Raw genomic sequence first — 19,212 nt, 5'->3', positions numbered from 1 at the left:
AAATAATGAACGACTTTGTGAATTACAAAAGTGAGGCTGAGTGACATTTTGAGTGGCTGACTGAATGACATTATGAGCGGCGACTGAGTGAATTACAAAATGTGTGGCTGAGTGAATGAAACTATGAGCGCTTGAGTAAATGACATTATGAGCGGGTGAGTGAAGGACATAATAAGTGGCTGAGTGAATGACATAATAAGCGACTGAGTAAATATATTTGATGCTTAGTGATTGACATTATGAGCGGCTGAGTTCATGACAATATATGAGACTAGGTAAATAACATCATGAGCGACTGAATGTGACAATATGAGGGGCTGAGTAAAATGATAGATTGTATGGCTGAGTGAATGATACAAAACGCCTCTTAGTGAATGCCACACTGTTTGGATGACTGAATAATCAGTGGTGTGAATGACATAATGTGTTGCTTAGTGAATGGCACACTAATGAGGGGCGGAATGAATTGCATATTGAACAGATGAGTGAATGACAAAACGAAGGCTGAGTAAATTACATAATGAGCGGCTGAAATACTGGCAAACTAAAAGGCGTAGTGAATGACAACAAAGGTGGTTTAATGAGAGACATACTGAGCGGCCAAGTATTTGACTGCATGCGCGGAAAAATGAGTGTTATAATGAGCGTCTGATTTGATGACATAATGAAAAGCTGTGTAAATATCATCATGAGTGGCTGAGTATTGACATAACGAGCATCTGAGTAAATTACATAATGAGCAGCTGAATGAATTACATAATAAATAGGAGATTGTGGGACAGAAAAAGCGACTGAGTGGATGACGCCATAAATTACTGACTAAATTACATAATGAGCGGCTGAGCAAATGACAAAGTGAAAGGCTGAGTACACGCCAGTGTAAGCCGCTGTATGAAGGACAAAACTGGCGGCTTAATGAATGAAAACATGACCGACTTTCCGAATGACAAGAGTGGAGGCCTTCTGAATGATAAAATGGGCGGTAATCTGAATGACAAGATGAGCGACTTTCTGAATGATAAAATAGGCGGTTTTCAGAATGACGAGATGGACGGCTAGCTGAATGACAAAATGGGCTGTTTTCTGAATAACTAGATTGGCGACATTCTGAATGACAAGATGGGCGGCTTTCTGAAAGCCAAGATGTGCGGCTTTCTAAATGACAAGATGAGCGGTTTTCTGAATAAAAAGATGGACGGTGTTCTGAATGAAAAGTTGGGAGGTTTTCTTAATGATAAGATGGGAGGGGCGGCTTTCTGAATGACAAGATGGGCGGGTGCGGCTTTCTAAATGACAAGATGGGCGGCTTCCTGAATGACAAGATGGGCGGTTTTCTGAATGAAAAGATAGACGGCTTTCTGAATGACAAGATGAGCTGTTTTCTGAATGCAAAGATGGGTGACTTTCTGAATGACAAGCTGGGCGGCTTTCTGAATGCAAAGATGGGTGGCTTTCTAAATGAACACATGAGCAGCTTTCTGAATGACAAGATGTGCAGCTTTCTAAATGCAAAAATGGGTGGCTTTCTAAATGAACACATGAGCGGCTTTCTGAATGAGAAGATGGTTGGCTTTCTAAATGACAAAATGGGCAGGGGCGACTTTCATAATAACAAAATGGGTGTCTTTCTGAATGACAACATGGGCGGCTTTCTGAATGACAAGATGGGCGGCTTGCTGAATAATAAGATTGGCGGCTTTCTGAAAAAAAAACGGGCGGCTTTTTGAATGACAAGATGGACGGCGTTGTGAATGACAGGATGGGCGGCTTTCTGAATGACAAGATGGGATGGGCGGCTTTCTGAAAGACAAGATGGGCGGGTGCAGCATTCTGAATTAAAAGATGTGCGGTTTTCTGAATGACAAGATGGACGGCTTACTGGATGACAAAAAAAGGCTGTTTTCTGAATGACAAGAAAATCGGCTTTCTGAATTTCAAGATTGACAGCTTTTTGAATGATTAGATGGGCGGCTTTCTTAATGAGAAAATGGATGGCTTTCTTAATGACAAGATGGGCAGGGGCGGCTTTCCGAATGGCAAGATAGGCGGCTTTCTTAATGAGAAAATGGGTGGCTTTGTTAATGACAAGATTGGCAGGGGCGGCTTTCCGAATGACAAGATGGGTGGCTTTCTGAATGTTAACATGGGTGGCTTTCTGAATGACATGATGAGCGGCTTTCTAAATGATCAGATGGACTGGGACAGCTTTTTGAATGACAAGATGGGCGGCTTTCTAAATGACAAGATGGGCGGAATCTAAATGACAACATGGGCGGCTTTCTGAATGACTAGATGGGCGGCTTTCTGAATGCAAAGATGGATGGCTTTCTGAATGACAAGATTGGCGGCTTTCTGAATGACAAGATGGGCGGCTTTCTGAATGTCAAGATTGGCGCCTTTCTGAATGACTAGATGGGCGGCTTTCTGAATGCAAAGATGGAAAGCTTTCTGAATGACAAGATAAACGACTTTCGAATGACAAGATGGGCGGCTTTCTGAATGACAAGATAGGCGGGGCGGCTTTCTGAATGACAAGATGTAATTCCTTCTCAATGACAAGAATGGCGGAATCTTACTGAAGGATAAGATTGACGGCTCTCTGAAAAATAAGATGGTTGGTAGCTTTCTGAATGACAAGATGAACGGCTTTCCAAATGGCAAGATTGGCGGCTTTCTGAATGACCAGATGGGCGGCTTTCTGAATGACAAGATGGGCGTTTTTCTGAATGACATGATGGGCAGTTTTCTAAATGACAAGATGGACGGGGACAGCTTTCTGAATGACAAGATTGGCGGCTTTCTAAATGACAAGATGGGTGTCTTTCTGAATGACAACATGGGCGGCTTTGTAAATAACAAGATTGACGGCTTTCTAAATGCCAAGATGGGCGGCTTGCTGAATAATGAGATTGGCGGCTTTCTGAAAAAAATGGGCGGCTTTTTGAATGACAAGATGGACGGCGTTGTGAATGACAGGATGGGCGGCTTTTTGAATGACAAGATGGGAGGGACGGCTTTCTGAAAGACAAGATGGGCGGGTGCAGCATTCTGAATTAAAAGATGTGCGGTTTTCTGAATGACAAGATGGACGGCTTACTGGATGACAAAAAAGGCTGTTTTCTGAATGACAAGAAAATCGGCTTTCTGAATTTCAAGATTGACAGCTTTTTGAATGATTAGATGGGCGGCTTTCTTAATGAGAAAATGGATGGCTTTCTTAATGACAAGATGGGCAGGGGCGGCTTTCCGAATGACAAGATAGGCGGCTTTCTGAATGTTAACATGGGTGGCTTTCTGAATGACATGATGAGCGGCTTTCTAAATGATCATATGGACTGGGACAGCTTTTTGAATGACAAGATGGGCGGCTTTCTAAATGACAAGATGGGCGGAATCTAAATGACAACATGGGCGGCTTTCTGAATGACTAGATGGGCGGCTTTCTGAATGCAAAGATGGATGGCTTTCTGAATGACAAGATTGGCGGCTTTCTGAATGACAAGATGGGCGGCTTTCTGAATGTCAAGATTGGCGCCTTTCTGAATGACTAGATGGGCGGCTTTCTGAATGCAAAGATGGAAGTCTTTCTGAATGACAAGATAAACGACTTTCGAATGACAAGATGGGCGGCTTTCTGAATGACAAGATAGGCGGGGCGGCTTTCTGAATGACAAGATGTAATTCCTTCTCAATGACAAGAATGGCGGAATCTTACTGAAGGATAAGACTGACGGCTCTCTGAAAAATAAAATGGTTGGTAGCTTTCTGAATGACAAGATGAACGGCTTTCCAAATGGCAAGATTGGCGGCTTTCTGAATGACCAGATGGGCGGCTTTCTGAATGACAAGATGGGCGTTTTTTCTGAATGACATGATGGGCAGTTTTCTAAATGACAAGATGGACGGGGACAGCTTTCTGAATGACAAGATTGGCGGCTTTCTAAATGACAAGACGGGTGTCTTTCTGAATGACAACATGGGCGGCTTTGTGAATAACAAGATTGACGGCTTTCTAAATGCCAAGATGGGCGGCTTGCTGAATAATAAGATTGGCGGCTTTCTGAAAAAAAAAACGGGCGGCTTTTTGAATGACAAGATGGACGGCGTTGTGAATGACAGGATGGGCGGCTTTTTGAATGACAAGATGGGAGGGACGGCTTTCTGAAAGACAAGATGGGCGGGTGCAGCATTCTGAATTAAAAGATGTGCGGTTTTCTGAATGACAAGATGGACGGCTTACTGGATGACAAAAAAAGGCTGTTTTCTGAATGACAAGAAAATCGGCTTTCTGAATTTCAAGATTGACAGCTTTTTGAATGATTAGATGGGCGGCTTTCTTAATGAGAAAATGGATGGCTTTCTTAATGACAAGATGGGCAGGGGCGGCTTTCCGAATGGCAAGATAGGCGGCTTTCTTAATGAGAAAATGGGTGGCTTTGTTAATGACAAGATTGGCAGGGGCGGCTTTCCGAATGACAAGATGGGTGGCTTTCTGAATGTTAACATGGGTGGCTTTCTGAATGACATGATGAGCGGCTTTCTAAATGATCAGATGGACTGGGACAGCTTTTTGAATGACAAGATGGGCGGCTTTCTAAATGACAAGATGGGCGGAATCTAAATGACAACATGGGCGGCTTTCTGAATGACTAGATGGGCGGCTTTCTGAATGCAAAGATGGATGGCTTTCTGAATGACAAGATTGGCGGCTTTCTGAATGACAAGATGGGCGGCTTTCTGAATGTCAAGATTGGCGCCTTTCTGAATGACTAGATGGGCGGCTTTCTGAATGCAAAGATGGAAAGCTTTCTGAATGACAAGATAAACGACTTTCGAATGACAAGATGGGCGGCTTTCTGAATGACAAGATAGGCGGGGCGGCTTTCTGAATGACAAGATGTATTTCCTTCTCAATGACAAGAATGGCGGAATCTTACTGAAGGATAAGATTGACGGCTCTCTGAAAAATAAGATGGTTGGTAGCTTTCTGAATGACAAGATGAACGGCTTTCCAAATGTCAAGATTGGCGGCTTTCTGAATGACCAGATGGGCGGCTTTCTGAATGACAAGATGGGCGTTTTTCTGAATGACATGATGGGCAGTTTTCTAAATGACAAGATGGACGGGGACAGCTTTCTGAATGACAAGATTGGCGGCTTTCTAAATGACAAGATGGGTGTCTTTCTGAATGACAACATGGGCGGCTTTGTAAATAACAAGATTGACGGCTTTCTAAATGCCAAGATGGGCGGCTTGCTGAATAATGAGATTGGCGGCTTTCTGAAAAAAATGGGCGGCGTTTTGAATGACAAGATGGACGGCGTTGTGAATGACAGGATGGGCGGCTTTTTGAATGACAAGATGGGAGGGACGGCTCTCTGAAAGACAAGATGGGCGGGTGCAGCATTCTGAATTAAAAGATGTGCGGTTTTCTGAATGACAAGATGGACGGCTTACTGGATGACAAAAAAAGGCTGTTTTCTGAATGACAAGAAAATCGGCTTTCTGAATTTCAAGATTGACAGCTTTTTGAATGATTAGATGGGCGGCTTTCTTAATGAGAAAATGGATGGCTTTCTTAATGACAAGATGGGCAGGGGCGGCTTTCCGAATGACAAGATAGGCGGCTTTCTGAATGTTAACATGGGTGGCTTTCTGAATGACATGATGAGCGGCTTTCTAAATGATCATATGGACTGGGACAGCTTTTTGAATGACAAGATGGGCGGCTTTCTAAATGACAAGATGGGCGGAATCTAAATGACAACATGGGCGGCTTTCTGAATGACTAGATGGGCGGCTTTCTGAATGCAAAGATGGATGGCTTTCTGAATGACAAGATTGGCGGCTTTCTGAATGACAAGATGGGCGGCTTTCTGAATGTCAAGATTGGCGCCTTTCTGAATGACTAGATGGGCGGCTTTCTGAATGCAAAGATGGAAGGCTTTCTGAATGACAAGATAAACGACTTTCGAATGACAAGATGGGCGGCTTTCTGAATGACAAGATAGGCGGGGCGGCTTTCTGAATGACAAGATGTAATTCCTTCTCAATGACAAGAATGGCGGAATCTTACTGAAGGATAAGACTGACGGCTCTCTGAAAAATAAGATGGTTGGTAGCTTTCTGAATGACAAGATGAACGGCTTTCCAAATGGCAAGATTGGCGGCTTTCTGAATGACCAGATGGGCGGCTTTCTGAATGACAAGATGGGCGTTTTTTCTGAATGACATGATGGGCAGTTTTCTAAATGACAAGATGGACGGGGACAGCTTTCTGAATGACAAGATTGGCGGCTTTCTAAATGACAAGACGGGTGTCTTTCTGAATGACAACATGGGCGGCTTTGTGAATAACAAGATTGACGGCTTTCTAAATGCCAAGATGGGCGGCTTGCTGAATAATGATATTGGCGGCTTTCTGAAAAAAAACGGGCGGCTTTTTGAATGACAAGATGGACGGCGTTGTGAATGACAGGATGGGCGGCTTTTTGAATGACAAGATGGGAGGGACGGCTTTCTGAAAGACAAGATGGGCGGGTGCAGCATTCTGAATTAAAAGATGTGCGGTTTTCTGAATGACAAGATGGACGGCTTACTGGATGACAAAAAAAGGCTGTTTTCTGAATGACAAGAAAATCGGCTTTCTGAATTTCAAGATTGACAGCTTTTTGAATGATTAGATGGGTGGCTTTCTTAATGAGAAAATGGATGGCTTTCTTAATGACAAGATGGGCAGGGGCGGCTTTCCGAATGACAAGATAGGCGGCTTTCTTAATGAGAAAATGGGTGGCTTTGTTAATGACAAGATGGGCAGGGGCGGCTTTCCGAATGACAAGATGGGTGGCTTTCTGAATGTTAACATGGGTGGCTTTCTGAATGACATGATGAGCGGCTTTCTAAATGATCAGATGGACTGTGACAGCTTTTTGAATGACAAGATGGGCGGCTTTCTAAATGACAAGATGGGCGGAATCTAAATGACAACATGGGCGGCTTTCTGAATGACTAGATGGGCGGCTTTCTGATTGCAAAAATGGATGGCTTTCTGAATGACAAGATTGGCGGCTTTCTGAATGACAAGATGGGCGGCTTTCTGAATGTCAAGATTGGCGGCTTTCTGAATGCAAAGATGGAAGGCTTTCTGAATGACAAGATAAACGACTTTCGAATGACAAGATGGGCGGCATTCTGAATGACAAGATAGGCGGGGCGGCTTTCTGAATGACAAGAAGTAATTCCTTCTCAATGACAAGAATGGCGGAATCTTACTGAAGGATAAGATTGACGGCTCTCTGAAAAATAAGATGTTTGGTAGCTTTCTAAATGACAAGATGAACGGCTTTCCAAATGGCAAGATTGGCGGTTTTCTGAATGACCAGATGGGGGGGGGGGCTTTCAGAATAACAATGTGGACGGGTTCCTGAATGACAAGATGGGCCTAGGCGACTTTCTAAATGACAATATTGGCGGCTTTCTGAGTTTCAAATGGATGGCTTTCTGGATGACAAGATGGGCGGTTTTTGAATGACAAGATTGGCGGCTTTCTAAATGACAAGATGGTTGAAATTCTGAATGACAAGATTAACGGCTTTCTGAATGACAAGATGGGCGGCTTTCTGAATGAAATGATGTGCAGGGGCGGCTTTTTGAATTGACAAGATGGGCGGTTCCCTGATTGAAAACATCGGCGGCTTTATGAAAGACAAGATGAGCGGGGTCGGCTATTTGAATCACAAAATAGTCGGGAGCGGCTTTTTAAATGGCAAGATGGGCGGCTTTCTCAATGATAAGATGGGTGTCTTTCTGAATGACAAGATGGGCGGCTTTTTGAATTGACAAGATGGGCGGTTTCCTGATTGAAAATATTGGCGGCTTTATGAAATGACAAAATGAGCGGGGTCGGCTTTTTGAAAGACAAAATGGAAAGGAACGGCTTTTTGAATGTCAAGATAGGCGGCTTTCAATGATAAGATGGGCGTCATTCTGAATGACAAGATGGGCGGCTTTCTGAATGATAAGATTGGCGGCTTCATGAATGTCAACATGGGCGGCATTCTGAGTGACAAAATGGGCGGCTTTCTAAATGACAAGGTTGGCGGCCTTCTAAATGAAACGATGGGCGACTTCCTGAATGTCAAGATGGGCGGCTTTCTAAATGACAAGATGTGCGAGGGCGGCTTTCTGAATGACAATATGAGCGGGGCAGCTTCCTAAATGACAAAATGGGCAGCTTTCTAAATGACAAGATGGGTTGAATCTGAATGGCATGATTGGGCGGCCTCTGAATGACAACATGGGCGGCTTTCTGAATGACAAGATAAGCGAGGGCGGCTTTCTGAATGACAAGATGGGCGATTTTCAAAATGACACGATCGGTGGCTTTCTTAATGACAAAATGGGCGTTTTTCTAAATGACATGATGGGCGGCTTTCTTAATGACAAGTTGGCGGTTTTCTGAATGACAAGATTGACGGTTTTCTGAATGACAGGTTGGCGGCTTTCTGAATGACAAGATGGGCTGTTTTCTGAATGCCAAGATGGACGGTGTTCTGAATGAAAAGATGGGTGGCTTTCTGAATGACAAGATGGGTTGGGTTGGCTTTCTAAATAACAAGATGTGCGTTGGCGGCATTCTGAATGACAAGATGAGCGGCTTCCTCAATGACAGGATGGGCGGTTTTCTGAATGACAAGATGAACGGCTTTCTGAATAACAAGATTGGTTGGGTCGGCTTTCTATTAGGAATCCGAACGACAAGATTGGCGGCTTCCTGAATGACACGATGGGCGGTTTTCTGAATGACAAGATGGACGGCTTTCTTATTGAAAAGATGGGCTGTTTTCTGAATGACAAGATAGGCGGCTTTCTGAATGAGAAGATGGGGGTCTTTCAGAATGACAAGATGGACGGCTTCCTGAATGACAGGATGTGCGGGGTCGGCTTTCTAAATATCAATAATGGTAAGGCGGCAACCTGAACGACAAGATGAGCGGCTTCCTGAATGACACTATGGGCGGTTTTCTGAATGACAAGATGGACGGCTTTCTTATTGAAAAGATGGGCTGTTTTCTGAATGACAAGATAGGCGGCTTTCTGAATGAGAAGATGGGGGTCTTTCAGAATGACAAGATGGACGGCTTCCTGAATGACAAGATGGGCGGGCGGCTTTCTGAATGACAAGATGGGCGGCTTTCAGAATTTCAAGATGTGTGGCTATCTGAATGACTAGGAGGGCAGCTTTTAAAATGACAAGATGGGCGGCTTTCTTAATGAAAACATTGGCGTTCTTCTGAATAATAAGATGTGCGGCGTAGGCTTTCAGAATGAAAAGATGGACAGCTTTCCGAATGACAAGATGGATTGCTTTCTGCATGACAAGATGGGTGGCTTTCTGAATGGAACGATGGGCGGGGTCGGCTTTCTAAATAACAAGATGGCAATGGGCGGCATGCTGAGTGTCAAGGGGGGCGGCTTTCTCAGTTACAGGATGGGCAGTTTTCAGAACGCCAAGATGGACGGCTTTCTGAATAACAAGATGGGCGGGGTCGGCTTTCTAAATAACGAGATGGGCGGGGCGGCAGTCTGAACGACAAGATGGGCTGCTTCCTGAATGACACGATGGGCGGTTTTCTAAATGGCAAGATGGACGGCCTTCTGAATGAAAAGATGGGCTGTTTTCTGAATAACCAGATTGGCTGGTTTCTGAATGCCAAGATGGGGGGCTTTCAGAATGACAAGATGTACGGCTTCCTGAATGACAAAATTGGCGGGGGCGGCTTTCTGAATGACTTGATAGGCGGCTTTTAAAATGACAAGATGGGCGGCTTTCTAAATGAAAACATGAGCGGTCTTCTGAATGATAAGATGTGCGGCGTAGGCTTTCAGAATGAAAAGATGGACAGCTTTCCGAATGACAAGATGGGCGGCTTTCTGAATGACATGATGAGGGACTTTCTAAATGACAAGATGGACGGGGACAGCTTTTTGAATGGCAAGATGGGCGGCTTTCTGAATGACCAGATGGGGTCTTTCAGAATAACAATATGGACGGGTTCCTGAATGACAAGATGGGCCTAGGCGGCTTTCTAAATGACAATATTGGCGGCTTTCTGAATTTTAGATGGACGGCTTTCTAGATGACTAGATGGGCGGTTTTTTGAATAACAAGATTGGCGGCTTTCTAAATGACAAGATGGGTAGAATTCTGAATGACAAGATTAACGGCTTTCTGAAAGACAAGATGGGCGGCTATCTGAATGAAATGATGTGGAGGGGCGGCTTTTTGAATTGACAAGATGGGCGGTTTCATGATTGAAAACATTGGCGGCCTCTGAATGACAAGATGGGCGGCTTTCTGAATGACAAGATGTGCGAGGGCGGCTTTCTGAATGACAAGATGGGCGTTTTTCAAAATGACACGATCGGTGGCTTTCTTAATGACAAAATGGGCGTTTTTCTAAATGACAAGATGGGCGGCTTTCTTAATGTCAAGTTGGCGGCTTTCTGAAAGACAATATGTGCGGCTTTCAGAAAGACAAGATTGACGGTTTTCTGAATGAAAAGATGGGAGGTTTTCCGAATGACAAGATTGGCGGGGTCGGATTTTTAAATAACAAGATTGGCGGAGGCGGCATTCTGAATGACAAGATGGGCGGCTTTCTGCATGAAAAGATGCGCGGTTTCCCAAATGACAAGATGAACGGCTTTCTGAATGACTAGATGGGCCGTTTCTGAATGACAAGATGTATGGTGTTCTGAATGAAAAGATGGGTTGCTTTCTGAATAACAAGATGGACGGGGTCGGCTTTCTAAATAACAAGATGGGCGTTGGCGGCATTCTGAATGACAAGATGGGCGGCTTCCTCAATTCCAGGATAGGCGGGGCGGCTTTCTGAATGACAAGATGAGCTGTTTTCAAATTGACAAAATGGACGGTTTTCTTAATACCAAAATGGGCGGTTTTCTGAATGACAAGATGGGCGGCTTTCATTATGACAAAATGGGCTGTTTTCTAAATGATAAGGTAGGCGGCGTTCTGAACGACAAGAATGACGGTTTTGTGAATGACAAGATGGACGGCCTTCTGAATGAAAAGATGGGCTGTTTTCTGAATAACCAGATTGGCTGGTTTCTGAATGCCAAGATGGGGGGCTTTCAGAATGACAAGATGTACGGCTTCCTGAATGACAAAATTGGCGGGGGCGGCTTTCTGAATGACTTGATAGGCGGCTTTTAAAATGACAAGATGGGCGGCTTTCTAAATGAAAACATGAGCGGTCTTCTGAATGATAAGATGTGCGGCGTAGGCTTTCAGAATGAAAAGATGGACAGCTTTCCGAATGACAAGATGGGCGGCTTTCTGAATGACATGATGAGGGACTTTCTAAATGACAAGATGGACGGGGACAGCTTTTTGAATGGCAAGATGGGCGGCTTTCTGAATGACCAGATGGGGTCTTTCAGAATAACAATATGGACGGGTTCCTGAATGACAAGATGGGCCTAGGCGGCTTTCTAAATGACAATATTGGCGGCTTTCTGAATTTTAGATGGACGGCTTTCTAGATGACTAGATGGGCGGTTTTTTGAATAACAAGATTGGCGGCTTTCTAAATGACAAGATGGGTAGAATTCTGAATGACAAGATTAACGGCTTTCTGAAAGACAAGATGGGCGGCTTTCTGAATGAAATGATGTGGAGGGGCGGCTTTTTGAATTGACAAGATGGGCGGTTTCATGATTGAAAACATTGGCGGCCTCTGAATGACAAGATGGGCGGCTTTCTGAATGACAAGATGTGCGAGGGCGGCTTTCTGAATGACAAGATGGGCGTTTTTCAAAATGACACGATCGGTGGCTTTCTTAATGACAAAATGGGCGTTTTTCTAAATGACAAGATGGGCGGCTTTCTTAATGTCAAGTTGGCGGCTTTCTGAAAGACAATATGTGCGGCTTTCAGAAAGACAAGATTGACGGTTTTCTGAATGAAAAGATGGGAGGTTTTCCGAATGACAAGATTGGCGGGGTCGGATTTTTAAATAACAAGATTGGCGGAGGCGGCATTCTGAATGACAAGATGGGCGGCTTTCTGCATGAAAAGATGCGCGGTTTCCCAAATGACAAGATGAACGGCTTTCTGAATGACTAGATGGGCCGTTTCTGAATGACAAGATGTATGGTGTTCTGAATGAAAAGATGGGTTGCTTTCTGAATAACAAGATGGACGGGGTCGGCTTTCTAAATAACAAGATGGGCGTTGGCGGCATTCTGAATGACAAGATGGGCGGCTTCCTCAATTCCAGGATAGGCGGGGCGGCTTTCTGAATGACAAGATGAGCTGTTTTCAAATTGACAAAATGGACGGTTTTCTTAATACCAAAATGGGCGGTTTTCTGAATGACAAGATGGGCGGCTTTCATTATGACAAAATGGGCTGTTTTCTAAATGATAAGGTAGGCGGCGTTCTGAACGACAAGAATGACGGTTTTGTGAATGACAAGATGGACGGCCTTCTGAATGAAAAGATGGGCTGTTTTCTGAATAACCAGATTGGCTGGTTTCTGAATGCCAAGATGGGGGGCTTTCAGAATGACAAGATGTACGGCTTCTTGAATGACAAAATTGGCGGGGGCGGCTTTCTGAATGACTTGATAGGCGGCTTTTAAAATGACAAGATGGGCGGCTTTCTAAATGAAAACATGAGCGGTCTTCTGAATGATAAGATGTGCGGCGTAGGCTTTTAGAATGAAAAGATGGACAGCTTTCCGAATGACAAGATGGGCGGCTTTCTGAATGACATGATGAGGGACTTTCTAAATGACAAGATGGACGGGGACAGCTTTTTGAATGGCAAGATGGGCGGCTTTCTGAATGACCAGATGGGGTCTTTCAGAATAACAATATGGACGGGTTCCTGAATGACAAGATGGGCCTAGGCGGCTTTCTAAATGACAATATTGGCGGCTTTCTGAATTTTAGATGGACGGCTTTCTAGATGACTAGATGGGCGGTTTTTTGAATAACAAGATTGGCGGCTTTCTAAATGACAAGATGGGTAGAATTCTGAATGACAAGATTAACGGCTTTCTGAAAGACAAGATGGGCGGCTTTCTGAATGAAATGATGTGGAGGGGCGGCTTTTTGAATTGACAAGATGGGCGGTTTCATGATTGAAAACATTGGCGGCCTCTGAATGACAAGATGGGCGGCTTTCTGAATGACAAGATGTGCGAGGGCGGCTTTCTGAATGACAAGATGGGCGTTTTTCAAAATGACACGATCGGTGGCTTTCTTAATGACAAAATGGGCGTTTTTCTAAATGACAAGATGGGCGGCTTTCTTAATGTCAAGTTGGCGGCTTTCTGAAAGACAATATGTGCGGCTTTCAGAAAGACAAGATTGACGGTTTTCTGAATGAAAAGATGGGAGGTTTTCCGAATGACAAGATTGGCGGGGTCGGATTTTTAAATAACAAGATTGGCGGAGGCGGCATTCTGAATGACAAGATGGGCGGCTTTCTGCATGAAAAGATGCGCGGTTTCCCAAATGACAAGATGAACGGCTTTCTGAATGACTAGATGGGCCGTTTCTGAATGACAAGATGTATGGTGTTCTGAATGAAAAGATGGGTTGCTTTCTGAATAACAAGATGGACGGGGTCGGCTTTCTAAATAACAAGATGGGCGTTGGCGGCATTCTGAATGACAAGATGGGCGGCTTCCTCAATTCCAGGATAGGCGGGGCGGCTTTCTGAATGACAAGATGAGCTGTTTTCAAATTGACAAAATGGACGGTTTTCTTAATGATAAGGTAGGCGGCGTTCTGAACGACAAGAATGACGGTTTTGTGAATGACAAGATGGGCTGGATTCTGAATGACAAGAATGGCGGCTTTCTAAACGACAATATGGGCGGCTTTTTGAATGCCAAGATTGGCGGGGTCGGATTTCTAAAAAAACAAGAATGGCGAGGGCGGTGTTCTCAATGACAAGATGGGCGGCTTTCTGAATGCCAAGATGGACGGTGTTCTGAATGAAAAGATGGGTGGCTTTCTGAATGACAAGATGGGTGGGGTTGGCTTTCTAAATAACAAGATGGGCGTTGGCGGCATTCTGAATGACAAGATGAGCGGCTTCCTCAATGACAGGATGGGCGGTTTTCTGAATGACAAGATGAACGGCTTTCTGAATAACAAGATGGGTTGGGTCGGCTTTCTATTAAGAATCTGAACGAAAAGATTGGCGGCTTCCTGAATAACACGATGGGCGGTTTTCTGAACGACAATATGGACGGTCTTCTGAATGAAAAAATGGGCTGTTTTATAAATAACAAGATTGGTGGCTTTCTGAATTACAAGATGGGGGGGGGGGGGCTCTCATAATGACAAGATGGACGTCTTCATGAATGACAAGATTGGCGGGGGCGGCTTTCTGCATGACAAGATGGGCGGCTTTCAGAATTTCAAGATGGGTGGCTATCTGAATGACTAGTTGGGCGACTTTTAAAATGACAAGATGGGCGGATTTCTAAATGAAAACATGGGCGGTCGTCTAAATGATAAGATGTGCGACGTAGGCTTTCTGGAAGAAAAGATGACCAGCTTTCCGAATGACAAAATGGACGGTTTTCTAAATGACAAATGGACGGGAGCGGCTTTTTGAATTGATTAGATGGGCGGAGTCCTGATTGAAAACTTTTGCGGCTTTATGAATGACAAGATAAGCGGGTCGGCTTTCTGAATGATAAGATGGGCGGAAGCGGCTTTTTGAATGACAAGATGGGCAGCTCTCTGAATGACAAGATGGGCGGCTTTGTGAATGACAAGATGGGCGGCTTCATGAATGTCAAGATGGGCGGCCTTCTGAGTGACAAAAGGGGCGGCTTTCTAAAAGACAAGGTGTCCAGCCTTCTGAATGACAAGAAGGGGGGCTTTCTAAATGACAAGATAGGCGGCTTTATGAAGGACAAGATGGGTGGCTTTCTAAATGACAGATAGGCGGGGGCGGCTATCTTAATGACAACAGGGGTGTCATTCTGAATGACTAGATAAGCGGTTTCTGAATGACAAGATTGGCAGCTTTCTGTATAACGAGATGGGGAGCTTTCTGAATGACAAGATGAGCAGGAGCGGTTTTCTGAATGACAAGAATGGCGGGGGGGGGGGGGGCTTTCTGAGTGACAAGATAGGCGAGGGCGGCTATCTTAATGACAAGAGGGGTGTCATTCTGAATGACTAGATGGACGGTTTCTGAATGACAAGATGGGCAGCTTTCTGTATGACAAGATGGCAGCTTTCTGAATGACAACTGGGCGGCTTACTGAATTGCAAGATGTGCGGCTTTCTGAATGACAAAATGGACGTAGGCGGCTTTTTGAATTGATTAGATGGGCGGAGTCCTGATTGAAAACATTGGCGGCTTTATGAATGACAAGATAAGCGGGTCGGTTTTCTGAAAGACAAGATGGGCGGGAGCGGCTTTTTGAAGGACAAGATGGCCAGCTCTTTGAATGACAAGATGGGCGGCTTTGTGAATGACAAGGTGGGCGGCGTTCTGATTGACAAGAAGGACGGTTTTCTTAATGACAAGATGTGCGGCTTTCTTAATGACAAGATAGGCGGCATTCTGAATGGCTAGATTGGCGACATTCTGAATGACGACATTTGCGGCTTTCTGAACGACACTATGTGCGGCTTTCAGAAAGTTAATATGGGCAGCTTTCTGAATGACAATATGGGCGGCTTACTTAATGGAAATATCGACGGCTTTCTGAATGACAATATGGGCGGCTTTCTTAATGACAATATGGGCGGCTTTCTGAATGACAATATGGGCGGCTTTCTGAACGACAAAATGGACGCCTTTCTGAATGACAATATGGGCGGCTTTCTGAATGACCAAATGGACGGTTTTCTTAATGACAAGATTGGGCGGCTTTCTGAATGACAAGATGGACGGCTTTTTAAATGACAAGATGGTGAATGACAATATGGGCGGCTTTCTGAATGACAAAATGGACGCCTTTCTGAATGACAATATGGGCGGATTTCTGATTGACCAAATGGACGGTTTTCTTAATGACAAGATTGGGCGGCTTTCTGAATGACAAGATCGACGGCTTTTTAAATGACAAGATTGGGTATTTTCTAAATGAAAACTTGGGCGGCCTTCTGAATGACAATATTGGAGGCTAATTTAATGGCAATATCGACGGCTTTCTGAATGACAATATGCGCGGCTTTCTGAATGACAAGATTGGCAGCTTTCTGTATAACGAGATGGGAAGCTTTCTGAATGACAAGATGAGCAGGAGCGGTTTTCTGAATGACAAGAATGGCGGGGGGGGGAGGCTTTCTGAGTGACAAGATAGGCGAGGGCGGCTATCTTAATGACAAGAGGGGTGTCATTCTGAATGACTAGATGGACGGTTTCTGAATGACAAGATGGGCAGCTTTCTGTATGACAAGATGGCAGCTTTCTGAATGACAACTGGGCGGCTTACTGAATTGCAAGATGTGCAGGAGCGGCTTTCTGAATGCAAGATGGGCGGCTTTTTGAATGACAAGATGGGCTGCTTTCTGAATGACAAAATGGACGTAAGTGGCTTTTTGAATTGATTAGATGGGCGGAGTCCTGATTGAAAACATTGGCGGCTTTATGAATGACAAGATAAGCGGGTCGGTTTTCTGAAAGACAAGATGGGCGGGAGCGGCTTTTTGAAGGACAAGATGGCCAGCTCTCTGAATGACAAGATGGGCGGCTTTGTGAATGACAAGGTGGGCGGCGTTCTTAATGACAAGATGGGCGGCATTCTGAATGGCTAGATTGGCGACATTCTGAATGACGACATTTGCGGCTTTGTGAACGACACTATGGGCGGCTTTCAGAAAGTTAATATGGGCAGCTTTCTGAATGACAATATAGGCGGCTTACTTAATGGAAATATCGACGGCTTTCTGAATGACAATATGGGCGGCTTTCTTAATGACAATATGGGCGGCTTTCTGAATGACAATATGGGCGGCTTTCTGAATGACAAAATGGACGCCTTTCTGAATAACAATATGGGCGGCTTTCTGAATGACCAAATGGACGGTTTTCTTAATGACAAGATTGGGCGGCTTTCTGAATGACAATATGGGCGGCTTTCTGAATGACCAAATGGACGGCTTTTTAAATGACAAGATGGGGTATTTTCTAAATGAAAACTTGGGCGGCCTTCTGAATGATAATATTGGCGGCTTATTTAATGGCAATATCGACGGCTTTCTGAATGACAATATGCGCGGCTTTCTGAATGACAATATGGGCGGCTTTCTTAATGACAAAATGAACGCCTTTCCGAATGACAAGATGGGCGGCTTTCTGAATGAAAAGATGGGCGGCATTCTGAATGAATAGATGGGCGGTTTCTGAATGACAAGATGGGCGGCATTCTGAATGACAAGATGGGTGGCTTTCTAAATGACAAAATGGGCGGCTTTCTGAATGTCAAGATGGGCGGTTTTCTGAATGACAAGATGGGCGGTTTTCTGAATGACAAGACGGGCGTGGGCGCCTTTATGAATGACAAGATGGGGATAAGATGGGAGGGGACGGCTTTCTGAATGATAAAATGGGCGGCTTAATGTAGGTCATGTTGATCGGCGGAAAAAATGCCTCTATGCGTTGTAATGTGAATGACACAATAAATGGCCAAGTGAAAGACAGAACGAGCGGCTGATTGCATTACAAAATGATCGAACCTGTGAATGACTGAATTTGCGAATAAATAAATAACATAATGGGTGGCTAAGAGAATGCCAGAATAGGCAACTTAATGAATGGCATAAAGAATGGCTTACTGAACGATTGACTGAGGGGCAGAGTATATGAAGGAATGCGTGGCTTGGTAAATAACAATGTGTCTGACATATTACGAGTCTGAAAGAATGAGGGCTTATTGAATGTAATATTAAGTGAATGACAGAACGGTCCGCTGATTTAATGACGAAATGTGTGATGACTAAATGAACGGCGTAGTAGATGCTATCACAAGTTGCTGAGTGAATGTCAACATTGGGGCTGAGTAAAAAAAAGAAAAAAAAAGTGTGCCAAAATGAGAAGCAGAGTAAATTAATACGCGGTCTTGCAAATGACATAACGAGCAGCTGAATAAATGACCTAATGAGCGGCTAAGTGATTAAAAAAATAAACGGTTAAGTGAATTACAGATTCAGTGACTTGGTGAGTAAAACTAATTAACGGCTGAGAGAAATGTTACAATAAACGGTTGTGTGAAATGACGAAATTAGCGACTAAATCAATGTCAAAATAAGCCGTCAGGTGTTTGAAAAAATGAGCAGCTGAGAGAATGACATAATGAGAGGCTGAATAAAATGACAGAATGTGCTGCTGGGTGAATGACATAATGATCGGCCGAGTGAATGAAGAAATGAAAGCTGAGCAAAATGAATCTGCGTCTAAGTGAATAACAAAATAAATGGTTGAGTAAATGAGATAATGACACAATAAACGGCTGTGTGCAATGGAATTTTAAGCGGCTAAGTGAATGACATTATGAGCGGCCAAGTGGAAGACATAAAATGTGGCTGAATGAATGACATAATCAACAGTTGATCAAAGGACATAAAGAGCGGCGAGTCATGAAAAAAATATATATCCCATGCACAATTTATGCCTAAAAAAGACAAATACTACATATACAAAAAGCGAACAAATCTACTTTAACTATTTACATTTGAATTATTTAGAAAAAGAAACAGTATTCATATTCTTATTTCTTACCTTTCTAGAAAGCTCTCTGTTTACTATCCATTAACGCCCACTTCCGGTGGCCATATTTTCATCTATTTTATCCATTTATTCGTCTGTCTGTGTCTATGTCGCACAGTGATCTGATATAATGACATTTGGTTTTCGCGTGACGAGTACGATTATGTAGGTCTGATAACATATTCAAGTGATTTTGATAATAATATCAGTCGATATGTAGGTGAAACCGAATACATTATTACAATCATTTATTTAAAGGCACAAACAGTTTTCTTAAATTAACTTAAATTCAAAACTCAGCTTTGAAAGAATATTATTTCGAACAAATAAACTAAAGCTATCAGATTTATTACCACTTCCAGTAACTTATAAGATAAATATAACATAGTTTCAGTCATCATCATACTGCTTTACCATATTTTTCAAATTCAGGGTA

General features: G+C 43.8%; 1 protein-coding gene across 1 annotated transcript in view; it reads right to left on the bottom strand.

The window, feature by feature from the left end:
• Window positions 1-18,883, bottom strand: part of LOC128202732 (protein mono-ADP-ribosyltransferase PARP12-like) — a 69,542-nt gene extending 50,659 nt beyond the window's left edge. The window contains exon 1 of the mRNA XM_052903814.1: window positions 18,789-18,883. The gene's annotated coding sequence lies outside the window, so the exon portion shown is untranslated. The remainder of the gene's footprint in view (window positions 1-18,788) is intronic.
• Between the last annotated feature and the right edge of the window lie 329 nt (window positions 18,884-19,212).

This window comes from Mya arenaria, chromosome 9, assembly GCF_026914265.1.
Source record: "Mya arenaria isolate MELC-2E11 chromosome 9, ASM2691426v1".
Taxonomy (NCBI): Eukaryota; Metazoa; Mollusca; class Bivalvia; order Myida; family Myidae; genus Mya; species Mya arenaria.
This window is presented reverse-complemented; position numbering and strand designations above follow the sequence as displayed.